A 7132-nucleotide genomic window follows, 5' to 3' on the forward strand; every position below is an offset into this window, starting at 1 on the left:
TTCAGTACCACACGATGCAGCACTAAGAAAGTAGAAACAAAACAAAACAATCAAAATACGTGAATCAGTCACAAAAGGATTTGTCTCCACGGGATATGCAAACTTCACTATAAAAAAAAAAAAATTTACAAGAGAAGATCTCACCCTCAACCCTCGTACACCCAATTTCTTTCTTACTAGAAGTTTTCTTCACAAAATCTCTCTCTCTCTTGAAAGACCCCCTGAACCTCTAAAGTGATCGGTGTCCGCCGTCCAGGAGCCTTCTCTTTCAGCAGTCACGTGGCTCAAACAAACTTTAAATAACCTCCTCCAGCCGTTGGATCGAAAGTAGGATCAACCCACGTCGTTTGATCGCGATCGATCTACGGAATAGTACCGTGGACCGCATGAAACGCGTGAGAAACGCCCACGCGGTCCACAGGCCCAGTCGTGGATCGTCCGGTCCATGGTGGATCGGGGTACAGGCCCAGGTAAGGCGCCTGGGCCTGGGCCGCGCCCGCGTGCGAGCCTGCACACAGGTTGGGCCGTGAGCCCGCCTGGGCCGCCCGCGCACTTGGGCCGCACGTCCCTTGCGTTAGCCTCGCCTGGGCCGCGCGCCGCTACCTGCGGCCGCGCCGCTGCCGCTCCGCCGGTTCACCGCCGGCGGTCCTCCACCATTTCGGATTTCGTACCGACTTCAAAAGTTCGTATCTCCTCCATCCGAGCTTCATTTGGATTGATCTTGATCTCGTTGGACTCTATTTTTCGCCGCGAACCTCGCTGTGGGCTTAACATGGGTTGAATCTCGAGACGTCAAATCCTAATACTAAAGTACAGGTGGAACCCCAATGGCTACCACCTCCCAAGCCCAAGGTGAGTCTGTAATCCTCTCTCGTTCTATTACGGAAGTATTCCATGTTTTAAGAGGGGGCTAATTACTGATATGGAGAATGGTGTTTTAGATTTGATGGTAGAGACTCATTGAGAGGTGGAGAGGGAAGAAGATCATGTTCGTGAGTGACCTCGTTAAGCTTGAATCAGTTCGACTCGCTCCCGTGCCTTCTTCACGCGGCGGTGCCCGATGGCAGGATGAGCTCTATCGGCACGTAGACGCTCACTACCGTCGGATTTGAGGTTGGTATTTCTGCCTCTCCTTTTAGTCTAAGATTCAAGGGACTTTATTTGGTGGTAAATGTTGCTGGAGGCCCCACACGTTCCGGGATTAATCATCAGGTTTATTGTGGGATGGTAACGCTAGCTGGACCCGAACACTCGACCGGTTCTAGCAAAAGAAATCCATCCATGTTCGGGCCGCATCAAGCACTACTCTAGCTAGCTAATAGGTTGACTGCTGTATGCAATCAATTATCGCGTGAGACCTTGATGAAGAATACGGCCAAGCTACGGACAACGAGCTATATCATTTGTGAGGAAATATGCTTCGTTGTTTTTGTCTCTTCTTTGTGTCGCTATTTGTTTCTGAGACGAGACTGCTTAGCTCGCGTCTATGGTGGGGCCATCCGCGTAATTAGCCAGCTGGGTTTTTTTCCTTCAAAAGTCCGATCGTGTGTCGGTGTCGGGTTGATTGGCCCTATTCTTCGCATCAGTCGCTTTTTTTCTCTGTTCCTTGTCTTTTGCTCCCTTCAATTTTTTGTTGTGTCTTTCTTTTTTCCTTTTTTTTTTTTAATTTCATGTTTTGCATTTATCAATGCGTGATAATTAAGCGGTCTTCTATCTTTTGAAAACAAATCTTTTAAAAAAAATATATTGTCAATCAAACAAAAACTAAAATGCATCTTACACGCCAACACATGCCGAAACTTTCATTTTTGGATAGAGATTTTTGAGCCACTCTCATAAATTTAGTTCCCTAAATGCTTCATCCTAGTGATTTTTCAATAGACATTAAGTCACCATGTTTGCTTTCATAACAAATAGTAGTTATAAGTTTGAGAATGCAATACACCGAAATCTTAATTTAACAGTTTTAGCCTATATTATTAAGTTTTGAAAATGCGATAAACTATAGAATCCTATTTTGATTGTTCTGGCCTGTAACAATAATTGGAACTAAACTACAAAGTGTTCCATAAATAATTCATGTTCTTATCTATAGCTTCTTGAAAATTTTGCCTTCTAAATTCGTAATTTGCATATACAAGATGAAGAACCTCATGAATATGGGGGTTTGCTTTTCAGTTGAAAAAGCTCTACCATATACGTTGATGCATTGCTAGAGTTTCAGAGAGTATGCTATATGTTTGGTGAACAATTTTGTAAGGCAAATCTCATAAACAATTAATCTATCAAATGCTTTTCGTAGCCACGAGATTAGCTAAGCCTATAAGAGATTTCTAGAGTGTTATTTATTTTTTAAAATAATTAATATAATATTCATAGAAAATTTATGACATATCAATTATCCCATGGAACTTGTCCCATATTCTGCGCGCATGTGATGAAACAGTGTAACTACAAGGATCACATGTTGCTAGTGGACAACAGCCTCCTCCCGTCTGAAAGGATAAATATATTTATATTTCGAAAGGAAATCACCTTCGCATGGGATTAACGCAAGTCATTGGGTGGCAATGCAAAACTTATTTGTCCTAGTTACCATACTTTGGAAGCGGAACTAAATGTATTTATTGACAAGTTATGTAGCATAAAAACCTTTTTTATCCATTCTAATTCATTAACAACCCCAAGTGCCGTCTTTCCTCCATGTAGTCCTTCTCTCTTTCTCTCTATGGGGTCGAAAGCGAGGATGGGCTTTGGTTCTCTCTTTTTCCACTACGTTCTTTTAGCACTCTTTGTGGCTTCCTCGTATGGCGAGACAGCGGGGAGTTCGAGCGGGGGAAGGAGCTTGGCCCAGTGCAACCTGTTTCAAGGGAGCTGGGTCTACGACGAGTCATACCCTCTCTACGACTCGGCGAGTTGTCCGTTTATCAGTAAAATGGGGTTTGACTGCCTGAAGAGTGGCCGGCCTGATGAGAACTACCTCAAGTACAGGTGGAAGCCCGATGGTTGCGAGCTCCCAAGGTTGGTTCTTATTCTTATGTTGCTCTCTCTATTAGTCTTTTATGAAATAATTTGCTAGTGCCTATGTGTTATAATTGGTGACGCACCGTATATAAAACGTAAGTCAAGCGTAAACTAAGTTGGATCTACTCCGGTAAAGGTGGATTGTATTCGAAGTCCATTTTTCGAGCCGATTTAAGCAATAGGTTGGCCTTGTGTCATGTCAAAAATTGATCGAATCTAATGTTCTTGCATCCTGTTATGCCATTTGTTTTAAATATGTGATTATCGTGTGACTTGGGATCGATGGATCTCAATGTTCATTGGTGAATTGTTGTGCAGATTTGATGGCAAGGATTTCTTGCAGAGAATGAGGGGAAAGACAATAATGTTTGTGGGGGATTCAATAAGTTTGAATCAGCGGGACTCGCTCGCTTGCTTGCTGCATGCAGCAGTACCTGATATTGTTGTTTCGTCCGATGATGTTAAATTTGAGGTTGGTTTCCCTTTTTTTTTAATTTTATTTTAAGATTTAATTGACTTTAATTTTAAGAAATTATCTTTTTCTTGGGAAAGAAACCAAGGGATATGTTATCTGAGATCAATCTCCTAGTCCCAAATATGCTACCTAACTAAATGCTCAAGACTACATGTGATGGAAGGATTAGTGCTATATGCAGAAATATCCTCCATTGAATCATGCCCACCTCATAAACTGCACTAGACAATCCCCTCCTCGGTGAGAAAATTTTTTTGTTGGACCAAATCCATTAGCTTAGCAGTGGATCAGTCCAATCACAAAGCAACACATGCAAACACATATGTATTACTCTATTTTTCCTTCGTGATTGGACTGGTCCATCTTTGAGCTAGTGGATTTGGTCCAACCAATTACTTCTCCCAATAAGAATGTTGCATAACACGCCAAATATGAATGAAATCTAGCTGGTGCTATAATCCAGCTATGTAGCATTACGGATAACAATATGCCCCAACACCAATATCTCTCACCTTTCACTCTTTAATCAGAGGTTTTGTTGCAGGACTATAACGTCACATTGTCTCGCAGCCTCGCACAGTATCTGGTGGACATTGTCCCTGAGGAGATAGGGAATGTTCTTAAGTTGGACTCTGTGCAACAAAATGCGCAGGGCTGGCTCCGTGCAGATGTTCTCATCTTCAACTCATTCCTTTGGTGGAACCGTAGCAATCCCGGCAGACCGTGAGATCTTACTGTTCTAATTCCATACGTTCCATCACTCTCAGATTTACTTCAGCATTTTTTGACTGTACGTAGGATTTTATGGCATAGATGGGATTATATTCAGGATGGCAACCAAATACTCAAAGACATGAACCGCACCGAAGCAATGGCGAAGGCTTTGAACACATGGGCTAGATGGGTCGACTCCAACATCGATCCAAATACTAAGAAGGTCTTCTACTTCGGAATTCCCCAACCCACATGCAGTAAGTTATGCATGGCACCATATCAATTCGGAAGTCATCTACAAAGAAGGCACAGCATAGTGCATACTGAATTAATTGATCCTAAGCTCCTTTACCTTTTTCTACCAAAAAAAAAAAAAAAAAAGAAGAAACTCTTCACCATGAGTTCTTGCTTGCTTTCGTATTTTGGTTTTGATTGGCACAGTGGAGCGGATTGGGGTGAGCCAGGGAAAAGTTGTGTTGGAGAGACAGAACCACTGATGGCAAAAACGTACCCCGGAGGTCCAATTCCGCAAGAAAGCATAGTACGGGGCGTGTTGGGAAGTATGTCGAAGCCAGTCTATTTGTTGGACATAACTTTCCCTCACACAACTCAGAAAAGATGGCCACCCGGGGCAGTAACAACGGTGGCGATTGCACTCACTGGTGTTTAGCTGGAGTTCCGGATACATGGAACCTATTATTGAATGCCGCCCTTCTTGAATGGAGCTGACATTTCTTCTCCCTAGAAGTACATGAAAGTGGCGCAAATGAGAAGATTTTCATGGAAAATGAGGGAAAAGTTTAATTATTAGAATAAACTACATGGAGATTTTTTCACTAGTCATAGAATGTTAAAATTCAGTTCATGAGGACACGTTAATGGGAAGATAGTGTTTGTCAGTGCATGAATTGTTTTACTTTATTTTCTTAAGAAAAAATAGATCTTTAAAAGCGAATGAGATGGTGTTAATGGGAAACTCGATAATTTGGAGAGGCATCATCATTCGGCCCGAAGGTCTTCTATCTGCCAGAATCTGCGATCTTTTAGTGGCGATCAAGGATTTTCAAAACTGCGTTGAAATGGACCTGACAAGATTATTTTTGTTTTTTTTTTTTATTTATTTTTGTGTGTGTGGTGACAAGGATGACACTTCACATTCAGAGAAGAATGCAAGGAAGCCTTCCACTTCAAGAGCCCAAATATGAAAAAAATGAATCATACAAAATGAAGACCAGATATCAATCTGTTCTGGGGACATGGTCATGGTTCTTTTGAGCATCCACGACCGTTCATCTGGATCCTCACATGCGTCAAATGCGTTGGAATCCTGTTTATCTAATTGATAGCCGTTCATTTTGTGACAATCTATTTTGTGCATAACCGTAATTAGATATAGGTCTGTCTCAGTTATTCGGAACCGGCTTTATGGATCATTATTTACCGAATGGAGCAAATTTTATTCCATTTTATAGTTTTCAATATATTTTCTGATCAACTAACTGTATGTCAACCTGATATGAATCCATTTTGCTCGGTTCATATTAAAATGGCATAGTTCTATGTTATGTGCAGGAAGAAAGCCTCTGATCTAATGTTGCATGGGACCAAGGCCTGCCTGCCTTCTAAAAAGCCATGCATAGAGATCGGCCGGGAGTCATGTTTGGAAGCAATTAAATGGGCCAAGCTCAAACTAATGAGCCCCAAGCTCCGCCCTATTGAACCTGCACCATGGCGACCACGATCGTAACATGCCTGCCTTGCTCTAACGCACCGTGCTAGCTGTTTCGAGGGAAAGAGAGACGAGCTAAAGAACCAAAAGAAACAAAACCAAATAAACAAACAAATGAATGAATGAAAAGTTCATACTATTGATTGAAGTACCCTATATTTTAGGGAAGATTTACAAGTTTCTATCAGCTAGGACAACAAATGAGTTTGCCAATTAGCTAAACATGCGATCAAATCCAATCCCAGCTTAATCAGCTTGATTCGGTCAAGTTTTTTAAGATCTGTTGCGGCCAATCGCCCCGTCGACTGATCGTCGGGGAACTGCACCTGCAAAAACGAGAAGTCCACACTGACCGGAGGCGGCTCCGACGGGGACCCTCCGACGGTCAAGTCAGGGAGGTGACTGGGCAACAGTGAAATGTAGACAGAGAGCTCGATCGAGAGAGAGGGAGAGGAGCGAGCCTGTGGTTTCGAAGTCGAGAAGTGGGGAGAGCCCCCTCGCACTGTTGCCTTCCCCGGTTTATATAGTGGAGCACGGTATGGCGCCATCATTAATGGCGCAGACAAGTGAGGAACTGTCAACTCACTGTAGACTGTCAGAGTCGCCGTGAAAGTGTCATGTCGCCGTGTGGCCGTCAAATCACCAGGGTTGACAATGCCCTCGGTGGGACAATGCCCCTAGATAGCCGTGCCGCATGTCGCTGTCAGAGCTGATGAGGTCTGGCGGCTGTACGGCGATTGGAGGAGCCGACCGACCAAAAGTCGGTGGCCAGCAGAGTGGCGTCGGGCCCCTCCGTTGGTCGGCGAGTCTTTCGTGAGTCGGTCATCAGACCTCTGGGTTCAGTCGGTCGGGAAAGGTGCGCCCGACATATCCCCAGTCGGTCGTGAGCCGATAATTAGCCGGTGACGGCGTCCGTCAGTCGGCCGTCCGACCGTCGGTCGGTCCGGCGTCGGTCGGTCGGTCGGTCCCTTCGACCGTAAGTCGGTCGGTCGGTCCTCCGGCCATCGGTCGGTCGGTCCCTTCGACCGTAAGTCGGTCGGTCGGTCCCTCCGGCCATCGGTCGGTCGGTCGGTGGGTATTCCCCAACAGTTGCCCCCCTCCACTCCTGAGTCGGATGGTGAGCTGGCCGATGCTTTCATTCGGGCAGCAATCCTGGGCGACTGGGAGTGGATTCGCCGTATGCACAGATC

The 7132-nt window shown here is 44.4% G+C and overlaps 1 pseudogene; it reads left to right on the top strand.

Annotated features, from left to right (window-relative positions):
• The first annotated feature begins 2596 nt into the window (after nt 1-2596).
• Nucleotides 2597-5060, top strand: LOC140856617 (protein trichome birefringence-like 42; annotated as a pseudogene).
• Nucleotides 5061-7132: the final 2072 nt, after the last annotated feature.

The sequence above is a fragment of the Elaeis guineensis genome, chromosome 3 (assembly GCF_000442705.2).
Source record: "Elaeis guineensis isolate ETL-2024a chromosome 3, EG11, whole genome shotgun sequence".
In the NCBI taxonomy this organism is placed as follows: domain Eukaryota; kingdom Viridiplantae; phylum Streptophyta; class Magnoliopsida; order Arecales; family Arecaceae; genus Elaeis; species Elaeis guineensis.